The sequence below is a fragment of the Stenella coeruleoalba genome, assembly GCF_951394435.1.
Source record: "Stenella coeruleoalba genome assembly, chromosome: 8".
Classification (NCBI taxonomy): Eukaryota; Metazoa; Chordata; class Mammalia; order Artiodactyla; family Delphinidae; genus Stenella; species Stenella coeruleoalba.
In genome coordinates, this window is record NC_137154.1 from 96,805,975 (window position 1) to 96,811,419 (window position 5,445).

Here is a 5,445-nt window from a genome sequence, read left to right on the forward strand (position 1 = left end):
GCAACTAAAAGATCCCACATATGGCAATGAAGAATCCGCATGCCACCACTAAGACCCAGTACAGCAAAAATAAATAAATAATGTCTAATATTATATAAATTACAGGTATACAATATAGTGAGTCACAATTTTTAAAGGTTATACTCCATTTATAGTTATTATAAAATATTTACTATATTCCCTGTGTTTACAATATATCTTTGTAGTTTATTTTATACCTAATAGTTTGTACCTCTTAATCCTCTAACCCTATATTGTCCCTCCCCCTTTCCTTCTCCCCACTGGTAACCACTACTTTGTTCTCTATATATGTGAGTCTGCTTCTTTTTTGTTATATTCACTAGTTCATTGTATTTTTAAGATTCCACATATAAATGATATCATACAGTACTTGTCTTTCTCTGTCTGACTTATTTCACTTAGCATAATGCCCTCCAAGTCCATCCATGTTGCTGCAAATCACAAAATTTCATTCTTTTTTATGGCTGAGTAGTATTCCATTATATACATATACATATATATATATATCTCACATCTTTTTTTATCCATTTATCATTAATGGACACTTAGGTCACTTCCATACCTTGGCAATTTTACACCCGTTTTACAGATGAGGAAACAAAGATGGTAAGAAGTCAAGTGCCCAAATTCACACTGCTGATTCATTTTGGAGCTGGAGTCAAAGCCAGTCTCCATAGACTGTGATGTCTGTCCGCTAAGTCGACTGCAGTTATGTTCAGGTGGGAATGATTTAGGGACAGTCTTTGAAAAAGTTTAGGGGGATCATCAAGCTGAAAGGTTCTCTTGGATTTGAAAATTTTATAATGAAGACTTAGATGATTCATTAAACATGGAATGCATCTGGGCGGATGGGGAGAGGAAAGAAGGAAGAAGAAAAGAGTCATTTGCTGAGCGTATGTTTGTACATTTACGTTTATTGTGCTCCAATTCCATAACTCTATTGCACTGCAAGTGCTTTAATAATAATTGCATGTTTTTCACTAAGACACTAAAACATCTTATTGAAGGAGGTCAGGGAAGTAGCTTCCTCAGAGTGCAGTCAGAGAAAAATTAGACAGTTGCATTTGGAGGACGGTTTTTCAATACAGAATGACACAGAGGTGTGAGGATGAATGAGCTGACCTCTTAGGTCCTTTCCAGTCCCGGAGCTCCAGAATTTATTTGCCAATGAAAATGTCAGGCTTTTTCTTCCATACAATGATGTATGATGGTCTGAGTACCTTCCCCACTCCCACCCCCACCTCCTCATATCTGATTAAAAAGCAAAGATTAAATCAGCAGAAGCGATGGAAAGGAAGATTTTCTCCAGGAGTGATGAGGTTTTCCTGAGACAAGGCAACAGGAGGAGTAGAGGGTGTTAAAAGGAAAGCATGGGGCTTCCCTGGTGGCGCAGTGGTTGGGAGTCCGCCTGCCGATGCAGGGGACATGGGTTTGTGCCCCGGTCCGGGAGGATCCCACATGCCGCGGAGCGGCTGGGCCCGTGAGCCATGGCCACTGAGCCTGCGCGTCCGGAGCCTGTGCTCGCAACGGGAGAGGCCACAACAGTGAGAGGCCCGCTTACCGGAAAAAAAAAAAAAAGGAAAGCACGGTGGTCTGGGAGGGACGAGCTGACCCAGGCCTCAGCTGGGCGAAAGGATGGATCCAGGCACAGAGCAGGAGAATGGGCCCAGGCATAGAGTGGGAGGATGGGACAAAGGACAGATGCAGTTGAGTTATGAGGGCCACGACTTTGCACTAATTAACAGGCATAAAGTGTAAACCAGGTCTCTACTTTTGAAAAGAATATACTCTAGTTAAACAAACCAAATTAATGCATATGAAACAATTTGAGAACCATCCATTTTTAACCAGGAGATAAGAGGTCAGCCTTGAATCAGAACTCATTCCTTCAACAAATATTCCTTGCATCCTCTGTGCCAGACACCGTTCAGGGTACAGGGGATACAGAAATGACCCAAGCGGTCCTAATTCACTGTCCTACTGGGGGACACAGAAAATAAACAAGATCGGTAAGTAAGACACGTAGTATTCTAGTCAGTGTTAGTGCTAAGTAAAAAATAAAGCAGGGAGGGACTTCCCTGGAGGTTCAGTGGTTAGGACTCCGCGCTTCCAGTGCCGGGGGCCGCAATGATCCCTGGTCGGGGAGCTAAAATCCTGCAAGCCACGTGGTGCTGCCAAAAATAAAAATAAAAGCTTTATAAAAAGTTTTATGAAGAGGGATGTAGCTGAGTAAGAGAGCAAAGGGCAGAAAGGAGAGGGTGATGATGAAATCTGGTGGAGGACTCCAGGCAAGGGAATGGCAACGCAAGGTCCTGGGGTGAGTGGACCTGGTGGGTAAGAAACAGTGAGGACACCAAGGTAGTTAAGTAGAAGGTGGAGTCAAAAAGTTCACAGGGGCCAGGGGACTTCCCTGGTGGTCCAGTGGGTAAGACTCCACGCTCCCAACACAGGGGGCCGGGGTTTGATTCCCTGGTCGGGGAACTAGATCCCACATCCTGCAACTAAGAAGTCCATATGCTGCAACTAAGAAGCCCACATGCTGCAACTAAAAGATCCCCTGGGACTTCTCTGGTGGTGCAGTGGTTAAGAATCCGCCTGCTAATGCAGGGGACACGGGTTCAAGCCCTGGTCCAGGAAGATCCCGCATGCTGCGGAGCAACTAGGCCCATGCGCCACAACTACTGAGCCTGTGCTCTAGAGCCTGCGAGCCACAGCTACTGAGCCCAAGTGCCATGACTACTGAAGTCCATGTGCCTAGAGCCTGTGCTCCACAACAAGAGAAAATACTTCAATAAGAAGCCCACGCACCCCACTTGCTGCAACTAGAGAAAGCTCATGCGCAGCAACGAAGACCCAACGCAGCCAAAAGTAAAATAAAATAAAATATCCCCCATGCTGCAACAAAGATCCTACAGGCCCACAACAAAGAACCTACATGCCGCAAGGAAGATCCCACATGTCACAACTAAGACCCGGCACAGCCTAAATAAATAAATAAATAAAATTTTAAAAGAAAAACATTCACAGGGGCCAGATCACGTGGGACACTGAACGAATTTGAAAAGACTTGGGCTTTCCCGTTTGGTGAACTGAGAGCCACTGGAGGCTGCTGAGCAGAGGAGGGACATGATCTGACCTACGTGGTAACAGGATCCCTCTGGCGCTGCGCTGGAAATGGGCTGCACCCCGTGAAGGTTAAAGCAGGGAGACCAGTCAGGACGCTGTTGCAATAATCCAGGCAAGAGATGATGTTGGCTGGGACCAGCAGTAGTAGTAGTAGAGGTGGGGGAAAGTAGTCAATTTCTGGATCTGCTGAAATGCTAGACCATTAGAGGAGAAAAGGAAGACAAGTCTCAGTGGAAGGAAGGAAAGCTCTTGCTAATGATCTGCCCCTCAATACTTCTGTCACATCTTGTCATCTCAGCCAAAGAAGGGTGAGGCTGTGTTCAGACTGACCACGTGATGGCCTAACTCGTGCTCTTAGTTGGTTTCCACTGAGAGTTGTGCCAAAGGGTCGTATTTTCCATATCTGCAGGTGACTGACCCTTATTTGCACCAAGGGCTGTGCTGGGCACTTTGTATGGAGCTGCAAAGAGACATAAGACACAGTTCTTGGCTTCAAGGTGCTCTTAGTCTAGTGAGGGAGACAGGTGTACAGGCAACAAGTTCAATGGCATGGAATAAAGGAAGAGCCCAGGGTACAATTAAGGGCACAAAATAGGGCACTTGGCTCAGCCTTCAGGGAGAAAGGTGGTTGGGGGGTTTTGCAAGAGGTAGGAGTTAGCCAGGAGACAACCACGGGGAGAATATGTTAGGCAGAAGGGCAGCAAGTACAGAAGCACAGAGATGTGAACTAACACAAGGCATGTGTGGACCTCTGTAGGCTGTGTGGGTCAATCAGCCCAGTAAAGCCAAGAGTCACCTTGATAGTGAGCCATTTGGCTGCCCTGTGCTTAGGATCACAAGTAGAGGAGAAAAGATTCACCGTTCCTCCTAGAAAAGTCAACCCAAGGCATATATTTTATTCCTGACTTGGATCACCAATGTCTTTAAATATCAAATCCTATCTGTGTGAAGCCTGGGGACCGAATATCTAGTTTCAAGTCCTGCCTTTACTACTCCTCTGACCTCAAGTAAGTCACTATTTCTGTGACTCTCCATTTCTGCAGAATAGGAAAACAATAACATATGCTTCATAGTGCTGCTGTGAAAACAAATGAAATAGGTCTGCAAAAGCATTTCCTGAAATGTAGAGAGCTGTTCAAATATTAGTTACTGTGTTAGAACTGAGTAATTGAAAAATACTGCTATCTGCTGATGCCCACTTCTCTTTCATGCCCTCATTGCCACCACTAGTATTTCATAGACCACTGAGTTCCTTGCTCTTTCCATTTTCACCCAGTTTGCAGGAGCCTCTGGCTTTTTCTTTCTTCTCTAACCCCGCCAATTCCAGGGTAGGTCACCATTTCCGTAGTTACTGTGTCCTCTCCCATTCCGCCTGGTGTTCATGCTAAACTTTCACTCCATTCTCAAGCCCCAACATTTTCTCAGCACATGACCTTGCCTCCTGTTTCATCAAGAAGGTGAAGGCCACCAGCATGAACTTCTGCTTCCTCCGTCTCCTCCAGTCTCCACCCAAAACATCAACACAATGTTTATCTCATTTATAAACACGCTTCACCCTTTTTCAGGTCTCAGGGAAGAAGGTATCTCTTCTCCTGTTCAAGATAATCCCCACCCCCGTCTGCACACACACACACCCTCCTCCCTACCCCCGTCTCAGCTTTTTGTTCATGACCTCCTTCACCCTGAGATAAATCTCGTTCCATCCATACTCCCCTTTCTTCTATAAATCTCCTCTCTTGCTTTCTATTAGCTCATTGCCCTCAGCCTATAAATACATCAAGATTCACCTTTTGAGGAGCAAGTCTCTCTTGACCTCCCCTTGACCTCTCAGCCAGTCATCTTGAAAATAGCCCCAATAATTGGGGTCTTCACTTCTTCAACCCACTGCCACCTGGCTTCTGATCAGACCACTCAACTCAAACTGCTTTCAAGAACATCACCTCCAAATTGCCAAAGCCACTAGACACTCCCAGTCTAAGTCTACTTGGGCCTTTCTACTGTGTTTGACACTATTTCTCATTCAATTCTTCTTGAAATTCTCTACTTCTTTGACGTCTCTTATGAGTCTCCTTCTACATCTCTGTTGATTGCTTTTTGTCCTATTTCACAGAGTCTTCCTCGTCTGCCAGCTTCTTAAATATTTGAACCCCCCCAAAGGGTTGCTTTCTGCCCCACTCTTTCGTCTTCCTACACTATCCCACGTGTGCTGGATCTTCTCCCCTGAAGTAGCTCAGGACTTACCTTTCTCGGGTAGATTGCCTATCTCCACTTCACATAGATGTTCTTCTGGGTTTTATC